Here is a 21,623-nt window from a genome sequence, read left to right on the forward strand (position 1 = left end):
ACAATTTTAGCACTCGAAATAAAAATCAAAACAGCAAGGAAAATCGATAATAAAACTCAAACAAAAATCAAAAGAAACTTCAAATAAAACTACAAAGAAAACTACTAACGAAGATCTATGACTTTGCTACAAACATCTAATATAGTTTTGCCGTAAGTAAAAATTTAACAACAATTAAAATACTAAACTAATAAATTAACAGAAAATAAAATGTAAAATAACTAATTTAACAGAAAGTATTTTTTTTCCATAAAATTTTATTTGCAAAAAGAAACAAATAAAAAGCTTTTATAAAACACTAACTATGACCTAAACAAGTTTTCATATAAAACTAATAAATTTTTTTTTTAAATAAAAACAAAATTTTCTTTTGTTGACTAACAGAAACAAAACTAAATTTTTCAAGAGTGAAAAAAAGAAATAATTTGAAACTAATAAAAACAATAAAGAAAAGACTAAACCAAAACTATAACTAAAACAGTACTGTTTTGCTAAAAACCTAATTTAAATTAACCTGAAAATAAAATACTAAATACTACTGGATAAACAAGGGTCCTAGAGACCAGGAGCAAAAAGAATTAATTAAAAACCTATTTTTAAACTCCCGGAATAAGCAAAACAAGCTTTAATTCAAATCTGATCTAACTCAATTTTTATAAATCCAAACATAGACAAATTATATATTTTTGGAAACTATAAGAAAATTGTGATCTAACGCAAAAAGAATCAGCATCATTGGACTTCTAGATCAAAAGTTATAAGCTAAACAAGAACGGAACTAAATCTGTTACGAAAATAAATCTGAAAACGAAAACGGAGTTACCTGTACGTGAGGCAGAGATGGTAGGAAGGAGACGGCGATGTGGAGGGCTGCTCCGGCGAGGGGGGGCGAGGTCGCCGGCGAGGGTGGGGGTGGCGGAGGAGGGGGTCGGCGCTAGGGAAGGTGGCGCTGGGCGATGGGGAGGTTCCAGGAGAGCTCCTGGTGAGCGTTTCTAGGCAGGAAAAGGAGGACGGTGGCGAGAAGGCTACGGGCAGGGAGGGGGCGTGGTGATGGGAGGAATGGAACGAGGAGAGGGAGGGGGTTTTATAGGCGGTCTCGGGAGGCGCTGGGATGGAAAGACGAGGGAGATCGGGAAGGTGGAGATTCCTGTCTCCATGGATATGGAAAGCTTCTGTAACGTGAGAGGAAACAGAGGAAGGAGATGATCTCTTGTTGGGCTAGAATAGGAAAGTGCTTAATGGGCCAGGTTTTTCCTAATAAAAACGATTCCATTCCTATTTTTAAAATTAGGAAACTAAAACAATAAAAAAGGAAAAGATCTAGAAACAAATCGGAATAAACGAAACGGGATCAAATCCTACTAGTATTAGGAAAAAGGAAAAGGAGCGGCTCCCTGGCTCCCTTGGTGCGGCGCGTGTGATGGCCTTGTGGCTGGCCGGTGGTTTTGGCGGCTTGGGCCTTTGGCCCAAGGCGCTGCGGTATTTTTTTTTTTTAAACAAAAATTTCAGAGAACTATAAAAAATGACTAAAACTTTTATATAAGCATATAATATACCAAAATTTGCAGAAAAAGATTTTCTACAACCTGGACATTATTTTAGCTTCAAATAAAATTCACAAAAATTCTAATAATTCACACAGTGTTACTGGTCCAATAAAATCCAATAAAAATCATTTTTAAAATACCAAAATGACTTCAAATTAATTTCTCTCCAATTTTCTGATGTAGGGAATCATGTTACCCTATTTTCCATATATTTTGTTTTTGGAGAAAAATAATTTGAATAAAACTTAAATAACTCCAAATTGAAAATAAATTCAAAAGAACTTTGAATTTAATTCTTTGAAACTCCCAACTCATATTTCATATGATTTGAAGAAGTCATTTTATCTTCGCTCGTGAAAATCACTGAGTTGCATGAAGTTTATGAATTAGAAAATATTTCCAAATGAAATTCAAATATTTTCAACACCCCTTTTTCATTTAAATGGAAGAAGTCATGTTATCCTCTCTCCAGGGTTTTGTGATGAGAAATATTTGAATTCACGAAGATCAGAAAGCAAAAATGAAAGTTTGGGAAAGTCCTTTTATTCCCTCTCATTTAACTTTCAAAAAGTTTCAAATTTCACTCAATCAATCACACAACAATTCAAACAAACAAACAAATCTATCTATTTATTATAACATTCCAAAATTTAGAATTTTGGGATGTTACAAGCAAGATCTAGCAACAATGTATTCAGATTCAGAAGTGGAGAGTGACACACGATTCTTCTTCTTTGAAGACAAACAGACAAGAGATCATCCAAGAAAGTGACATGTGCCTGACGTAGACTTGAGATCAACCTTGTCACCAGCATAGCCAGCATCTGAGAATCCAACTAGATCAAACTCTGAGCCCTTTGGATACCATAATCCTAGTGTTGGGGTGTAAGCCAAATATCAAAGAATTCACTTCACAGCTAAGTAATGCGACTCCTTTGGTGCCGCTTGGAATCGGGCACACATGCAAACACTAAGCATGATATCTGGCCTAGATGCACACAAATAGAGTAAAGAACCAATCATGGAGCGGTATACGTTTTGATCGAACTCTTTACCATTGTCGTCGGGTCCCAAATGACTTTTGGTTGGCATTGGCGTCGTGCATTGCAAACTTCTTCAGGCAATCTTTGAGGTATTTCTCTTGAGATATGAAGATGTCGTTGCTTTGCTGACGGATTTGAAGACCAAGGAAGAACTTCAGCTCACCCATCATGGACATCTGATATTGCTCTTGCATCATGTGTTCAAACTCATCACTGTATCTTTTGTCAGTGCAGCTGAAGATATTGACATCCACATAGATTTGGCATACAAACAGTTCACCATCATATGTCTTCGTGAAGAGTGTAGGATCTAGGGAACCAGGTTTGAAGCCTTTGCTCTTCAGGAAGTCTTTGAGTGTGTCATACCAAGCATGAGGGGCTTGTTTTAGGCCATACAGTGCCTTGTTGAGCTTGTAAACCATATCAGGATGTTTTGGATCTTCAAAGCCAGGTGGTTGTGCAACATACACTTCTTCTTCAATCTTGCCATTGAGAAACGCACTCTTAACATCCGAGGATGTTGTGACGGTTGGCATAGGCTAGCAGAATGCGAATGGCTTCAAGTCTAGCCACCAGTGCGAATGTTTCATCGAAGTCAATTCCTTCAACTTGAGTATATCCTTGAGCAATGAGACGAGCCTTGTTTCTGACAACTTGACCATGCGCATCTTGTTTGTTGCGATAGATCCATTTTGTGCCTATGATATTGTGCTTGTGAGGATCAGGACGCTTGACCAGTTCCCATACATTGTTCAGCTCGAACTGTTAAAGCTCTTCTTGCATAGCTTGCATCCATTCAGGTTCCATGAAGGCTTCAACAACTTTCTTCGGTTCAGATATGGACACAAATGCAAAGTGCCCACAAAAATTTGCTAGCTGAGTTGCTCTTGAATGAGTAATGGGACCAGGCGCATTGATGCTATCAATTATCTTCTCAATCTGTACTTCATTTGCAACACGATGATGAACTAGACGAAGATTTTGCTCTTGCTGATCATTGTCTTCATCTTCAGCATTGGCTTCAGGCTGAGCAGAGTCTTCAAGTTGATTTGGTGCAGAAATGATAAGTTCCTCTTCAGCCTGTGCCTTTGAAGGTATGATTTCTCCAATACCCATAAGCTTGATTGATTTACTAGGAGGGACTGCATCTAACACATTTGGCAGGTGCTCTCTTTGTGAGCTGTTAGTTTCGTCGAACCGCACATCCACAGTTTTAACCACTTTATAGTGAAAGAGGTTGAAGATTCTGTAGGAGTGCGAATCCTTTCTGTAACCAAGCATAAAACCTTCATGTGCTTTCGATGCAAATTTTGACGTGTGATGTGGATCCTTGATCCAGCACCTGGCACCAAATACTCTGAAGTAGCTTACATTTGGCTTCTTACCAGTCAGTAGTTCATATGATGTCTTCTTTAGAAGCTTGTGAAGCTAAATACGGTTGATGACATGGCACGCAGTATCAATGGCTTCAGGCCAGAACTTGCTTGGAGTCTGGTACTCATCAAGCATCATCCGAGCCATCTCAATGAGTGTTCTGTTCATGCGCTCCACGATGCCATTCTGCTGAGGTGTGTATGGAGCTGAGAATTCATGAGTGATGCCCAATGTATCAAGATAAGTGTCAAGGTCGGTGTTCTTGAACTCTGTGCCATTGTCGCTTCTTATGTGCTTGATCTTGATGCCATAGTTTGTCATGGCACGGTTTGTGAATCGTCTAAAGACATCCTGCACTTCAGCCTTGGAGAGAGTTATATGCACCCAAGTATATCTAGAGTAATCATCAAGAATAATGAAGCCATAGAGACAAGCAGTGGTAGTAAGAGTGGAGTAATGAGTAGGGCCGAATAGGTCCATGTGAAGCAGCTTGAAGGGATGTGATGTCATCATGATTGTCTTCGAAGGATGCTTGGCCCTAGTCATCTTCCCGGCTTCATATGCACCACATAGATGATCCTTCTTGAGCTTAACGCCCTCGATGCCTACGACGTGCTTCTTCTTTGCGAGGGTGTACAAGTTCCTCATGCCAGCATGCCCTAGCCTCTGATGCTAGAGCTAGCACTCTGAAGCTTTTGCTAGAAGACATATGGCCAACTGTGGTCCTGCTGAGAAATCTAGCATGTACAGATCACCTTTTCGGTATCCTTTAAAGACTAGAGACTTGTCAGATTCCATTAAAACAAGGCAATGATATTTTCCAAAAATCACAATCATGTTCAAGTCACAAAGCTTTGAGACAGACATTAAGGTGAAACCAAGGGATTCAACAAGCATCACTTTATCTGTGTGCTGATCCTTTGAGATTGCAACTCTACCTAGACCCAATACCTTGCTTTTACCAGTGTCAGCAAATGTGATACGACTCTTGTCATACGGATGTAAGGTTGAGTCCATGAGAAGACTTCGATCTCCAGTCATGTGGTTAGTGCATCCACTATCAATAATCCATTATGAAGCAGCTAGTGTCATACCCTACAGTGTAGTTAAGGGGATAGGCTTCACGAATAGTATTGTGAAGCATAAACATTTGATGAGCAAGTGGATTATGAAAGCTCAGATCCAGGTTAGGACTGATAGAATGATTGGAAAGCGATTCAGGAACAAAATACATAGTAAGACCATTTGGTCATTTTATCTTGCGCCCCACAAGATGTTTTAGGTCCCAGCAATTGCATCCGACGCCTTTGATTTTCGGCTGGAGACCTTTCCCTGCAAAAGAGAGTTAAACTTTCTTAACCACCCACATCTTCAGGGGTGGCTTCGAAGCAATGAGTCTAAGTGCAACATCTGAGAACTTTGGCTTTGGAGCCCTAGCAAATAGTCTTGCAGGGGGTGAATAATACTCATAAGAATAAGCAAAATAATTCTTGGTCTTATGAACATGGCGGTTTGAAGAAACACGCTCATATTCATGGGCCTGAGTATGGTTTCCCTACAAAACATTTGTGTTAGGGTGACTCTGGTGAGTCCTCTGTCCGTATGAAGCCTTTGGTCCGGGGTTTGTCTTCATCCCAGCTGGTGTCATGATGACATTCACCTGAAGATTTTCAAGACGACTCTTGGGCGCCTAGATCTTCTTCAAAGGTGGTCCATTCCTGTAGTTAGTACCAATATACCTGGCAAACACTTCACCATTCTGATTCTTAAATAGTTTATAATTTGCATCAAAGGATTCATCAATGATAATCGGTTAGCACAAGTGAAGCCAGATAAGGTATATGGATCCACTGAAGGTCCCTTTGCAGCAACCCATGTGGTTTTGGGGTACTGCTCAGGCTTGCAGTAAGAACCATCAACGTTCATTTTCTGTTTGAACCCAACACCCTCTTTCCTAGGATTTCGGTTCAGAATCTGTTTCTTGAGGACATCACATAGTGTCTGGTGCCCTTTTAGACTTTTGTACATTCCTGTCTCAAGCAATGTCTTCAACCTAGCATTCTCATCAGCAATAGTAGTGGTATCCTCAGCAGAGGGGTTAGTTACCACATCAGCGGTTGAATATATTGCAATAGTAGTAGCAGTAGAACATCCAGCAACAGGAGTAGCGTTATCACGCTTGAGGCATTTTAGACATGGTGGTTCAAATCCTTCCTGAGCGGGACCGATCTGTTGAGCGTGATGTGACTCATTCTCTTTTTGAAGATCTTCATGAGCCACTCTCAAGTTCTCAAGTTGTTGCTTCCTTTGAAGATAATCGTAGGAAAGCTTTTCATGAGTAGTTGAGAGTGTTTCATGACGACTGTCAAGTTCTTCGTACTTAACATGAATATTTTTAATGTCTTCAATTAAGGACTGAGTTCGAGTCATTTTTGCGTCCAACAGGTCATCGCTTCTGTCTAACAATTTTTGAATATGTTCCATAGCAGTCTGTTGCTGTGTTGCAATTTTAGCAAGTGTTTTGTAGCTAGGTTTAGATTTACATTCAGATTCATCTTCACTAGATGTTTGATAGTGAGCATCGTGTGAGTTTACCTTGGCACCACATGCCATGAAGCAGTAGGTGGGAGCAGAGTCATCCTCATTAGCATCAGCGTAAGTGAAGAGGCCTTCGTCTTCAGTATTGAAGATGGACTTGGTGACGTATGCTGAAGCTAAAGCTAGGCTTGCCACGCCTGAATCAGAATCCTCTTCGGACTCCATCGCCACCTCCTCAGATGCAGATTCCTCCTCTGAATCCATTTCCTTGCCAACAAACACACAACCCTTGCTAGATGAGCTCTTCTTGTGTGATGAAGACTTTGACGAAGACTTGGAAGAAGACTTTGAGGATTTCTTCTTCTTCTTGTCATCAGAATCATATTCCTTGCTCTTCTTCTTCTTCTTCTCATTGTCCCATTGAGGACATTCAGAGATGTAGTGACCAGGTTTCTTGCACTTGTGGCACGTTCTCTTCGTGTAGTCATGGGAGGAAGCTTCATCATTTCTTGAGCTGGATCTTGAAGACTGTCTGGAGCCTTTCTTCTTGGTGAACCTTTGGAACTTCTTCACGAGAATGGCAAGATCATTTCCATTGTCTTCAGGATCCTCAGAGCTGCAGTTAGATTCTCCTTCAGATGAGGAAACAACCAATGATTTCAAAGCGCGAGCTCGGCCATAGTTGGGACCATAGATATCTCTTTTCTCAAATAGGTGGAACTCATGTGTGTTGAGCCTTTCAAGTATGTCAGGCGGATCGAGAGTCTTTAAGTTACTCCTTATCCTCACGACCTTCTGATCTGAGTCATCTTATCTTTTCTACGGGGTTAAGAACTAGGCTTCTCTTCTATCTCTCAGGATGACGTGTTACTAAACCGTAGTTGCCTAGGATTGTTGAGTTCAAGCCTCAGTTCAGTTCCTACTACTTCCTTATGTTCATAGCTGGCCTTAGAACCTTGATATTGTGATGTTGAGTGGTTATGCCACCATTTTTGCAGGTTGTCTCAAATCTTTTGAGTAATTACAGCCGTTATGCTGTCCGAGTCATCCCAGGTTTCTAAATAGTCTGATGCATTTGCAAATCCATTCTTTCTGTTTCTGCTCTCTCTTTGGGCCAGATTAACCACACTAACCGGTGTGTTGAGGTACCACTGCCTCAGCATTTATGTTAGAGCTATTATTATGACCCTAGTTGTCTTAGAGAACCTCTCAGTAATCTAGCCATGTTTTGTGTCCCAGCGTGATGATTCTGGAAACCATTCTCGAAAGCATCCCGTGATGCCACTTAGTAATAGGCATTCTACTCCTGGGTTTTTGAACCCGAGATTCACCCTACTTACTTCATGTTGATAGTGTTTGCTCGTTCCTTTAGGTTATTAGTAACCTTTGCATTAGTCCTCGAGTTCCGTGGTATTTCCTTCTTCCAAATACTATGAACCACTTGTGGCAGAAGTTTGTTGGATCAAAAGATCACAATCAGAGTGCTCTTGATGAGTTCTTCGTTCTACATTGTGAATCTGCCAGTTCTACCTTTCTGCATGGGTTATCTGGAAGAAACCTGTTGAACTTGGTTCGACATATTAATATATGCATCCACAACTCAGAAAATTATATGTTCTTTGAGTTGTCCCCCTTTAGTTGTATTCTGACCTTAGCCTATCAATTGATAGTCAAGAGTATGCGTGCATTCGCTGTTGATGCCTATTATTCTTGTGGTATGTCAAGCCACTCTATTCCAGAATGACTAGGAGAAACAAACTCCAGTACCTCATCCATATCCGGGATTGGGTCAAAGCAGATGTAATCCGCAAATCAAATGCCAATCCATCTTTTGACTCTGTTCTACCCTGGAGTATTACCCCTTTATGTCAGGATTGTCATGAGAATTGCACCACCTCTCATGAATTCTTGACGCAGTGATACCTCTTGCCATCATTTTTCATTCATCGGTCCCATGTTGTCGCAACCGGAATGCCGGCAAGTGAACCATGATGTGTGAAATCAATACTCCTAGCAACCATGTTGCTCAATAGTTAATGGACACTAATATCATTCTTAGCGTGTTGGTTATCGAAACACTATTCTAGGATTGATCGTGCTATCTTGTCCTTATTTATGGTGCACTCTTCGATCTTTGAGTTAGAATTGAATCCCTTACTCTTCTGATCATGTCGTCTTGCCTTGAAAAGCAAGATTGTTCTCGAGCTTAGAGTCATATTGGTGGTTTGGTGATTTTCCGGATATCTTCTCGGAAGCATTACTAGGTTGTCCCCTGACTGTTATATTGAGTTCGTGATCAAGTTGGTTTCTTGTAAACCACCCCTTCTCCAAGAATCTATGTTGGATACCGCTGAGCTAGTTGGTTAAGCTAAACAACAACTTGGAGAGTTGGAAGATAAAAGCTTTGCCGAATTTGGTTCTTTCTGAAGGGTTATATTTGTGTTTGTGTGTGTGTTGAAGGGAGATGATATCTTCACCAATTGGTCCTCGTGATTAGTTGTTGGATCTATTGCCTTGTCAGAACTTTGACTCGAGTATGGGCTATCGTCAAGTCAAATCAGAACCAACGATGTTCATAATGTTTTCTTACTCGTGGTTGATCCCTCGAGCATACACCATTACATCTTTTGGTCTGACCAATGCTATCACCGTGTTCACATGATGGTGGAAGTCCAGTGATATGGAAATTCCGATGAGTTGTTGTTGAACTCATCAGCAGCATTTTGTCTTCCCCCATGACTCATGTTGAACATCAACTTAGTGTTGGAAACTTGTGTAAGCATTTCTTCATGTTTCATTCATGAAGCATATGTTTGGATGAAAGTAGTGACTTCCTCTAATTCATGTGCATCTGATGCAAGTTGCCGCCGTGGATTCGAGAAAGTCAATGTTGCTTCTTTTGGAATCATCCCAAATCGGTCATGCATACATGCGAAGTATTCTGTGGTTCGGAGACTTGCAACCTTCGTTCTATATGTGTCCCTAGCACACCAAGCCACTGATTGATTTGTTCAAGGAAAAGGAGTTGTTGTGCCAATCCTAGGTCATGCACAAGACTTCATTACCTAGTTGATGTATCCACACCTGAACTCGGTAGTATTTTATCATAAGACTACTATATGGTCATGCTTGTCTGGGACAGCGTGTTCACATGTGTTTAGCAAAACCAGCTCATGTTTTGGAGCTTACTACCGTAGTTCATTTCCCCGAGAATCTCGCAACGTCATATCGTCGAATTCTGTTGCAAACTTTCATTTTTCTTTCTAGACTTGATGAGTCTGGAATATCCTGACACCAACCAGATCTGAATCTCAGGCAGATATGATGGTTGGAACACACTCCAAGAACTATAATATTGGTCTCTCTGTAACCGGTAAAGTGGATGTCGTGACCAAGACACCGAGCCGGAAGACCTATTATTGTAGTATCTTGATTGAGGAAGTTGGCCACCTCCCCATAAGGATTTCGTAGGATTTACTCCAGGAGTTCTTTCTTATGGATCCTTTGTATTCCGAAGTCCAACCACTACTTGATGACTATGTTGATGCTTTAAAGCATGACCGTGGTAACCAGTACATCAAGGAGAACATTAGAAGCGGAATGCTAAATGTCTCTTGGTCGATCATCCAGATTTCATTCCCTTGGCCTCGCTAAGGTGAAATCTGAGAAAGGGTTGTCTTTCTATGCATCTGCATTGTCCATCACTATTCGTCAAGGTAGTAAGATGTGTTGCCAGGATCCTCAACTCGGATGTTGGTAGAACCTTGATGAATATGGAAATGCTCAAGTTCTTGAGTGCACGCGCAAGCAAATTCATCCGTTACGTTGTCTTCAACAAGGTAGTCCACATCGTCCATCCTAGTCGTAGTATGCCATTCTTTCGAACCCTTCCAACGATCGATTGTGATTACCTTAGGCTGGTATAAAGAGTTTCAATGATCTTTGTATCAAAAGTAATTCTTTTTGCCACTTAACGAAACAGTTCAACGAGTCACCTTTTCCAAGGTGCCCCGTTACAGGATCATGGCAATTATTTCCTCGCCACCTTGACACCATCCACCATCTCTCTAAGCGTGGATTTGTTGCCCACCAAATCAAACCCCGTCGTTTGTTCTTCCATCCCTCTCGATGTGTTTTGTGTCTCAACTCGAGATATTTCAACATCTCATTCTGCGAGTTGAGATTGTATAGTTCGATCTTGAGAAGATCAATCCTAGTAGAGTTTCTTTCCGTCGTCATCTCGTGGATGAAGATCTCAAAAGCGAGGATGTCAAGATCAACGTATGCTACGAATCAACAACCTTATGAGGTGCAACTTGGATCGTGAAGATTGTGTTGGTCTTGTGCCCCCTCTGTCTTCTTACCTCACGTCTTGAATCTCAGGACGAGATTCTTGTTTAGTGGGGGTGAGTTGTCACAGCCCTAGAATACCTGAGTGAAATAGTTGCATCTGCACTCATGCATCATGTCTAAAATTTCTGAAAGTTGAATTGAGGTTTGTTGAAACCCTCAAAAATCAGTTCAAAAATAACCAACTTTAAAATCTTCTCAAATGTGTCCAAGAAAATGTCCCTGGTATTCTATAAAAATATTGGCAAGAGGTAAAATTCAAACCAATATTTTTAGGAGCTCAGAAATATTTATTTTGGCCATTTGAATTAATCCAATAAATATTTGAATTGGATCTATATTTATTATATAATAAATATATGTTCAATAATTCTGAAAAATTGTTGTGTGGCTTTGGATAAGTCCATTTAGTTCACACAATTATTTTTCATGAAGTTTAAAATTGATTTGGTGTTAAAACTAAATCAAAAACAAACTGCAAAAATTAGAAAAGAGGAAACAAATAATAAAAGAGAGGGAGAGAAGGCCACTAGGCCACCTACCTAACCTACCTGGCGGCCCAGCTGCGGCCCAGCACTGTTGGCCCAGCCCAGTAGGCGCCCCCACCGTCTTCAACCTCTTGCCAGTAGGCAGGAGGGCGTGTGGTCGCCCCGCGTGGGCATGCGCCCTGGCCACCTCCTCCCTCCCAGCCTGCCTGGCTCCTCCTCGATGCCCAGGAGATGCCACGCACTTCCCCAGGCCCCCCTCCTTCTCTCTCGCGTCCACCCCCTCCTCTCCCTCGCTGTCCCCTGCGACGGCCGACGCGGCCATGGAAGCGGCGCCGTGAACCACCGCGCTCCCCGCCCCCCTCTCGCCTTCCCGTGTTGCGTGGAAGCTCTGCCACCGTCGCCTACACCTCCTGGACGACCCACAGAATGTTGGATGCACCGCACCACGACCATGGCGTCGTCTTCAACCACTCGGCCGCCGAGATCGCCGACGACCGCACGCCGTCACCAACCCTTCCCCGAGCCCGCTGAGACGCGTACTGCAACCGCCGTGAGCTCCTTCCCCGAGCCCCCCTCTTCTCCATCTCATTTGCATGCGTAGAGCCATTCCCCACCGTCACCGAAGCTCGCCGCCATTGCGCTTCGTCACCACCGCGGCTACTGATGACATAGCTCGCACCTGAGCGTGTCGCCATGCTCACCGACCTCCCAGGAGCCGAATGCTTCACCTAACTCCTCCTATCATGCTCCGCAGCCCCGTTCCGCTCGACGCCGTAGCTCCGGCCGCCGCCGAGGTTGACGCCGTGCCCAACTCCGGTCACCTTGTGCCCTCCCCCTACCACAGTTGGATGCGCACGAGCCCCAGCTCCTCATAGGTGGGCTCGGCCATCGTTTTGGTCGCTGGAGCAGCCATTCCGATCATCGCCGCCACGTCTGTGTGCTCGCCGATGTTGAACTCCGGTGAGATGACGTGGCCCGTCATTAGCCACTAATGACCCTGCCGATTAAACCCCCCTGAGTCACTGACACCTGGGCCCCATGTTTTAGTTAACCGTAGTTTATTTCTCTGTTTAGCTTAAACTAACCATAGTGGCCCCACACGTCAGCGTTGACTTGCTGACGTGGCCATTGACCCGACCCCACCTGTCTATGACCTAGGCAGCACTGGGTCACTGACCAGTGGGCCCCACTAGTCAGGTTTGACCTGGACGGCTCCGGTTGACCTGCTGACGCCAGCATGACCCAATGCTGACACAGTAATACATTTTCTGGATTTATTAATAATCAGTAAATTCCAGAAAATATCCAAAACTTTGAAAAATCATAGAAAATAATCTATAACTCAGAATGAAATAAATTATATATGAAAAATTATCAGAAAAAATCTAATCTATCCATTTATGCTACTTTCATGCATGTTCAACCAACTTATAATCCCTGTATAAGTTAAAACATGATAATGGCATTTTAAATACCCCTTATGGAGTTTGCATATGAACCCTTGGTTCATATAGACTTCATTTAAATTGTTGCTAGATGCATTAGTACAAATCATAGCATATTTCCATGTCATAATCATGCATCGTATTGTCGCATTTGCATTGATTGTGTTCTTTCTGTGTTTGCCGGTGGTTGTCCCCTCTCGATAGACGTGTTCCGACGATGAGTTCGATGACACCGATGAAGAGCTATATTATCTTCAGAAGTGCCAGGCAAGCAAAACCCCCCTTGTTCATTCTGAGACAATCCCACTCTCTCGCTCCTGCTCTCTTTTACTGCATTAGGTCAACAATGATTCATCTGTTACTTGCTGCGGTAGTTGAACCCCATTCCTCTGCATGACCTGTCATTGCCACAGTAAATAGATGAAACCCACTAGCATGAGTAGGAGTTGTTTGAGCCCTGATGTGCCTACTCATTCATGCTTGCTTGTCATGCCTGCTATTGCATAGAGTTGTGTCGGGTCTGATTCATCGGGAATGAATTGGAATGGTGATGAACATGTCCTACTATGTGTGAGCTAAGTGTGTGGACATGATTTGGGAAAGGTAGCGGTGAGAGGCCATGTAGGAGTACATGGTGGGTTGTCTCATTGAAACCGTTCTTAGGAACTGAGTTATGTGTATGTGATCCATGAACAGGTACTACCACTCATTGGGATCCTTAATTGACCCTCTCAGCTTCTTAATCACCCTAGTACTCTGTCCAGGAGTTGCAACTAGTTTCTGGTGTTTGTAGGTTATGTGTTGGCGTCCGTGCGTAGCGCTGACCCTAGGGGTGGTCTATGATGCGGTAGATACACCGTGGAACGGTGTACCGAGCGCCCGTTTGGTGTCTCGGGAACCCTGTTCACATCGTTCAGGGCCGTATGTGGAAACCTCGGCCGGACTCCCTGCGGATGGAACCTGGATAGGCGATAAACCTGGACTAGAGACTTGAGTGTTTAGGTAGGCCGTGGCCGACACCCTCGTTGGGCTTCCGCTTGAAGGTTGCCGAGTACATGTCGTGTAAATGACGGTAAGTGGTGGGAGCGTGTGTGAAGAAGTACACCCCTATAGGGTTATCATTATCTATTCGAATTGTCGGATTCCTCTGATATGGAAACTTGGACCTCGTGCATAGTTCATAGACAAGTGAAAGTGGATACTCTAAAACTCGCAAGATAAGTGTGAGTGCTATGGATGGCCTTCTCGTAGGGAGACGGGAGCGGATCCACAGTGGTGTATTGAATGGTGAATATGTGGACTCGTGTGCGTCACCTCAAAAGAGTTGCTTGCAGTCGTAGTTCAGGTTAGCCACTGAGTCAAAGCTGGCTTGATGTAGTTAAACTCCACCACCCCTTCATTGATACCGATGCATATGTAGATAGTTCTGATGTAAGTCTTGCTCGGTACATTTGTACTCACGTTTGCCTATTTTATGTTTTGTAGAGAGACGTCAGTCTCGCTAGTAGTTCCGTGTGGACTTCGACATTTAGCTTGATACCTCAGCTACGATCTTGTGCCCTCGGCAGGATCTGGTAGACAGTCAGGCTTCTTAGCCTTTTTCATTTATAGATGTATGTACTCAGACATGTTAAGCTTCTGCTTGTGTTTTGATTTGTATGCTCTGAATGATGGGTTATGAGACCCATGTGTGTAATATCTCGCTCCTCGCAGCCTAATGAATAAATACTTGAGTCGTAGAGTTATGTTGTGATGCCATGTTGTATTTACACATATCGAGCATATTGTGTGTATGATTGAAATGCTTGGTATGTGTGGGATCCGACAATCTAGTTGTTTATCCTTGGCAGCCTCTCTTATGGGGAAATGTAGTCTAGTGCTTCCATGAGCCATAGTAGTCCGCTACAGCCCGGTTCACCGGAGTCCTATTAGCCCAGCACTACTGCTCGGGACACTTGACTGGCCGGCATGTGTTTCACTTCGTTCCTGTGTCTATCCCTTCGGGGAAATGTCACGCGGTTTTATCTGGAGTCCTGCCTATCCTGCTACAGCCTGGGTTCCCGGAGTCCTGTTAGCCCAGTGCTACAACCCGGATTCACACGCTGCTGACCGACATGCTCGATGTGATTCATGTATGCCTGTCCCCATAGGTTAGTGCCGCTTTGGGTTCACGACTAGCCATGTCGGCCTGGGTTCTCTGTCATATGGATGCTAGCGACACTATCATATACGTGAGCCAAAAGGCACAAACGGTCCCGGGCCATGGTAAGGCGACACCCGTGGGAATACCGTGCGTGAGGCCGCAAAGTGATAGGAGGTGTTACGGGCTAGATCGATGTGACTTGGAATCGGGGTCCTGACAACAGTCCTCAAGTGTAACAAGTGTTCAGGTCACGCAGACAGAAAGACTTCAGTGATGCCTAAAACTCTTTGGCTATGGGTGTTTAGGGCTTTTTCCTCGCAAGGATTTCTCTCTCAAAGGCTTCGGAGGTGGGTTTCTCTCAAACGACAAAAGCTATGCACTAACTCTGAGCAGCCACCAATTTATGGTTTAGGTGGGTAAGCTATTTATAGCTAGGAGGCAACCCGACATGATTTTTCCTAAATGACCATGGGTCACTAAGGAACTGACACGTGTCCAATGGTCAGATTTCAAACACACACGGTAGCTTGACTTGGGCTACAACTAAAGCTAACTTATCCAGCTCTGGATAAGATTCACTCTCATTGTCTTCGCTCGAAGACATAGGATTTGGTTGAGCATCACTTCAGTCACTCTGACTTTGTTCACTTGGACCCCACTTAACAGTACGGTGGTTCTTATGACTCAACAAAGAAGAAAACGAAACTACGAAACAACTATGTCTTCGCAATCCATAGTCTTCATACGATGTCTTCTCATGTCATAGTCTTCAATGTTAAACTCTTCATAGACCACCATTGTCTTCAATGTCTTCACACATTTTTAGGGGTCATCTCTGGTAGGTAAACTGAATAAATGAGGGACTACTACCTGTGTTATCCTGCAATTCTCACAAACACATTAGTCCCTCAACCAAGTTTGTCATCAATACTCCAAAACCAACTAGGGGTGGCACTAGATGCACTTACAATGAGTTCATGGACGCATATGCAAATGTACCATTGATTACATACAACAAGTCATCAACCCACAGTGACAACGAGGATACACGTTGAATTATAGATCATTTCCAACAAAACATTCTAGTAAAGTTTTTCTCACACAATAAATAACAAAGCGATGAAATGCACTTCAACTCAACCACTCGTCGGTGTTGGAAATGCTTTCTTTGAACCAGAAGTGATTCTCTGGGAAGGGCCAGCTACTGTCAATCTCGAGACCAACATAGGACTGATCATCGAGGCTGAAGCGGCCTATGTCAGGACCCATATTGGGATGGTAAAAGCATAGTGATACGTCTCTGTCGTATCTATAATTTTTGATTGTTCCATGCAAATATCTACAACTTCCATATACTTTTTGGCAACTTTTTATACTATTTTTGGGATTAACATTTTGATCCAGTGCCCAGTGCTAGTTCCTGCCTGTTGCATGTTTTTGGTTTCGCAAAATGTCCGTATCAAATGGAATCCAAACGGGATAAAAACGGACGGAGAATTATTTTGGAATATTTGTGATTTTTGGGAAGAAAATCAACGCGAGACGGTGCCCGAGGTGGCCATGAGGGTGGGGCCCACGGCCACTACAGGCACGCACACCCCCCACACTCGTGGGCCCCTCATAAGGCAGTTGATACTCTACTTTGGCTGCAAGAAAGCTAATTTTTGGAAAAAGATCTGGGCGAAGGTTTCATTCCAATCGGAGTTACGGATCTCTGGGTATAAAAGAAATGGTGTAAGGGCAACAGACCAGAACGCAGAAACAGAGAGAGACAGAGAGACATATCCAATCTCGGAGAGGCTCTCGCCCCTCCCATGCCATGGAGGCCAAGGACCAGAGGGGAAACCCTTCTTCCATCTAGGGAGGAGATCAAGGAAGAAGAAGACGAAGGGGCCCCCTCTCCCCTTCTCTTCTGGTGGCGCCGGAACGCTGTCGTGGCCATCGTCATCATCACCGCGATCTACTCCAACACCTCCGCCATCTTCACCAACATCTCCATCACCTTCCCCCCTCTATCTACAGCGATCCACTCTCCCGCAACCCGCTGTACCCTCTACTTGAACATGGTGCTTTATGCTTCATATTATTATCCAATGATGTGTTGCCATCCTATGATGTCTGAGTAGATTTTCGTTGTCCTATCGGTGGTTGATGAATTGCTATGATTGATTTAATTTTCTTGTGGTTATGTTGCTGTCCTTTGATGCCCATCATATGATTGCGCGCGTGGATCACACCATAGGGTTAGTTGTATGTTGATAGGACTATGTATTGGAGGGCAAGAGTGACAGAAGCTTCAACCTAGCATAGAAATTGATGCATACAGGATTGAAGGGGGATCAATATATCTTAATGTTATGCTTGGGTTTTACCTTAATGAACGTTAGTAGTTGCGGATGCTTGCTAATAGTTCCAATCATAAGTGCATAGAATTCCAAGTCAATGATGACATGCTAGCAGTGGCCTCTCCCACATAATACTTGTTATCAGTCTAGTAAAGTAGTCAATTGCTTAGGGGCAATTTCGTAACTCCTACCACCACTTTTCCACACTCGCTATATTTACTTTATTGCTTCTTTACTTACAACAGCCCCTACTTTTTATTTACTTGCTCTTTATTAGCTCGCAAACCTATCCAATAACACCTACAAAGTACTTCTAATTTCATACTTGTTCTAGGTAAAGCGAACGTCAAGCGTGCGTAGAGTTGTATCGGTGGTCGATAGAACTTGAGGGAATATCTGTTCTACCTGTAGCTCCTCGTTGGGTTCGACACTCTTACTTACCGAAAACTGTTGCGATCCCCTATACTTGTGGGTTATCAAGACCTTTTTCTGGCGCCATTGCCGGGGAGCAATAGCGTGGGATGAATATTCTCGTGTGTGCTTGTTTGCTTTATCACTAAGTAATTTTTTATTTGTTTTTCTTAGTTGTTCTTTATCTTTAGTTATGGATATGGAACACGAAATACCCAAAAAATTAGGTGTACCTGCTACTCATGTAGATGGGGAACCTCCTTAAACCCTCGATGCTGGTTACGTGAAAGATATTATGTACTACTTTAATAATCCTGAGAAAACCCCATTCAATTATGTAATGGGAGTAACGTTGGATCAACGTGAATACTTTAGGGATTACCGCTTGACACAAAAAGGGAAACTATTATGGGATCAAATTCATATATTGAATTGGTATGCTAGGCAACTATGCTTGAGATATGATTATACTTGTTGCTCTAAGGTGAAGGCTCCACACCTTCCCTTTTCATGTGAATTTAATGATAATGAAACCTTAGCTTATTTTGCTAATGGTATATATGATTACTATGATGTGGAACATATAGAAGAATTTTTTGCTTTTAAGGGTGCTTATGAAATTGAATCTTTGTTTGAAAAGCATGAAGCTTATGATGATGGTGTTTATAGGCCTGAAAATTTAGCTATCTTAAAATTTAGCTATGATAATTATGAATATAATTCCTATATTAATGCTCTTATTGAGAAAGTCTCCGCTGTCCAAGAAGAGACTAATATTTTGCAGGAGTCTATGGAAGAAGAAATTGATGAAACTGTGAGCTCATTGGATGAAAAAGATATGGAAGAGAGCGAAGAACAAAAGGAGGAAGAGAGGATTGATCACCCATGCCCACCTTCTAATGAGAGTAACTCTTCAACTCATACATTGTTTAATTCCCCTTCATGCTTACCGAAGGATGAATACTATGATAATTGCTATGATCCCGTTGATTCTCTTGAAATATCCCTTTTTGATGATGCTTGTGGCCAAGATGCCAATATGAATTATGCTTATGGATATGAACTTGCTATAGTTCCTTATGTTAAACATGAAATTGTTGCTATTGCACCCACACATGATAGTCCTATTATCTTTTTGAATTCTCCAAACTACACTATATCGGAGAAGTTTGTGCTTATTAAGGATAATATTGATGGGTTGCCTTTTACCGTTACACATGATGATTTTGATGAATATAATATGCATGTGCTTGCTGCTCCTACTTGCAATTGTTATGAGAGAGGCACTATATCTCAACCTCTCTATGTTTCGAATATGATAAAATTGCAAGAAACTGTTTATACTATGCATTGGCCTTTACTATGTGTGCATGAATTATTCTTTTATGACATGCTAATGCATAGGAAGAGAGCTAGACTTCGTCATTACTTGATATATGTTGCTTTGTGCTCACTAATAAATGCCAAATCATTGCTAATTAAAATTGGCTTTGATATACCTTGGGATCCGGGTGGATTCACTACTTGAGCACTATATGCCTAGCTTAATGGCTTTAAAGAAAGCGCTGCCAGGGAGACAACCCGGAAGTTTTAGAGAGTCATTTATTTCTGTTGTGTGCTTTTATAAAGTTTAGAAATAAAAATAATGTGCCAAGGTTTGCCTTTAGGATGTTTACGATGCTTGTTGGTTTTGCGGTGCAACACAGAAACTTTGGCTGTAGTGCGCGGTTTTTAATTTTTTACTGGAACGTCAAATGGTTCTGATTATTTTTGCACTGTTTTTCCATACAAATTTTTTTCCTAATTTTTGTAGAATTGTTCAAGTATCAGAAGCATGGTGAATGTTCAGATTATTACGGACTGTTCTGTTTTAGACAGATTCTGTTTTTGATGCATAGTTTGCTTGTTTTGATGAAACTATCAATTTATATTAGTGGATTAAGACATGAAAAAGTTATATTAAAGTAGACACAATGCAAAAACAAAATATGAATTGGTTTTCAACAGTACTTAGAGTAGTGATTTGCTTTATTATACTAACATATCTTACCGAGTTTTCTGTTCAAGTTTTCTATGGATGAAGTGTTCGATGATCGAGAAGGTCTCGACGTGAGAAGAAGGAGGAGAGGCAAGAGCTCAAGCTTGGGGATGCCCGAGGCACCCCAAGTAAATATTCAAGGAGACTCAAGCGTCTAAGCTTGGGGATGCCCCGGAAGGCATTCCCTCTTTTTTCAACAAGTATCGGTATGTTTTCGGATTCGTTTCGTTCATGTGATATGTGCAATCTTGGAGCGTCTTTTGCATTTAGTTTTCATTTTTCTTTTATGCACCATGCTGGTATGAGATAGTCCTTGGTTTCTTTATAGAATGCTCTATGCACTTCACTTATATCTTTTGAGTATGGCTTTATAGAATGCTTCATTTGCTTCACTTATATCATTTGATGTTTGGATTGCCTGTTTCTCTTTACATAGAAAACCGCCATTTGTAGAATGCTCTTTTGCTTCACTTATATTTGTTAGAGCATGGGCATATCTTTTGTAGAAAGAATTAAACTATCTTGCCTCACTTATATCTATTTAGAGATATGACAGGAATTGGTCATTCACATGGTTAGTCATAAAATCCTAAATAAAACTTGTAGATCACTGAATATGATATGTTTGATTCCTTGCAATAGTTTTGCGATATAAAGATGGTGATATTAGAGTCATGCTTGTGGGTAGTTGTGGATTAGTAGAAATACTTGTGTTGAGGTTTGTGATTCCCGTAGCATGCACATATGGTGAACCGTTATGTAACGAAGTCGGAGCATGAGGTATTTATTGATTGTCTTCCTTATGAGTGGCAGTCGGGGACGAGCGATGGTCTTTTCCTACCAATCTATCCGCCCTAGGGGCATGCGTAGTAGTACTTTGCTTCGAGGGCTAATAAACTTTTGCAATAAGTATGTGAGTTCTTTATGACTAATGTTGATTCCATGGATTATACGCACTCTCACCCTTCCATCATTGCTAGCCTCTCTAGTATCGCGCAACTTTCGCTGGTACCATAAACCCACCATATACCTTCCTCAAAACCGCCACCATACCTACCTATGATGGCATTTCCATAGCCATTCTGAGATATATTGCCATGCAACTTCCATCATCATCATATACATGACTTGAGCATTCATTGTCATATTGCCTTGCATGATCGTAAGATAGCTAGCATGATGTTTTCATGGCTTGTCCGTTTTTATGTCATTGCTACGCTAGATCATTGTATATCCCGGTACACCGCCGGAGGCATTCATATAGAGTCATATCTTTGTTCTAGTATCGAGTTGTAATATTGAGTTGTATGTAAATAAAAGTGTGATGATCATCATTATTAGAGCATTGCCCAAAAAAAGAGAGGCCAAAGAAGCCTAAATAAAAAAGGGGGCCAAAGAAGCCCACACACAAAAAAAGGGGGCAATGTTACTATCCTTTTACCACACTTGTGCTTAAAAGTAGCACCCTGTTCTTCATATAGAGAGTCTCTTGAGATATCACTTTCATATACTAGTGGGAATTTTCATTATAGAACTTGGCTTGTATATTCCAACGATGGGCTTCCTCAAATGCCCTAGGTCTTCATGAGCAGGCAAGTTGGATGCACACCCACTTAGTTTAAGTTTGAGCTTTCATATACTTATAGCTCTAGTGCATCCATTGCATGGTAATCCCTACTCACTCACATTGATATCTATTGATGGGCATCTCCATAGCCCGTTGATACACCTAGTTGATGTGAGACTATCTTCTCCTTTTTGTCTTCTCCACAACCACCATTCTATTCCACCTATAGTGCTATGTCAATGTCTCACGCTCATGTATTGCGTGAGGGTTGAAAATGCTAAAGCGCGTTAAAAAGTATGAACCAATTGCTCGACTTGTCATCGGGGTTGTGCAT

The sequence above is a fragment of the Triticum dicoccoides genome, chromosome 2A, assembly GCF_002162155.2.
Source record: "Triticum dicoccoides isolate Atlit2015 ecotype Zavitan chromosome 2A, WEW_v2.0, whole genome shotgun sequence".
NCBI lineage: Eukaryota > Viridiplantae > Streptophyta > Magnoliopsida > Poales > Poaceae > Triticum > Triticum dicoccoides.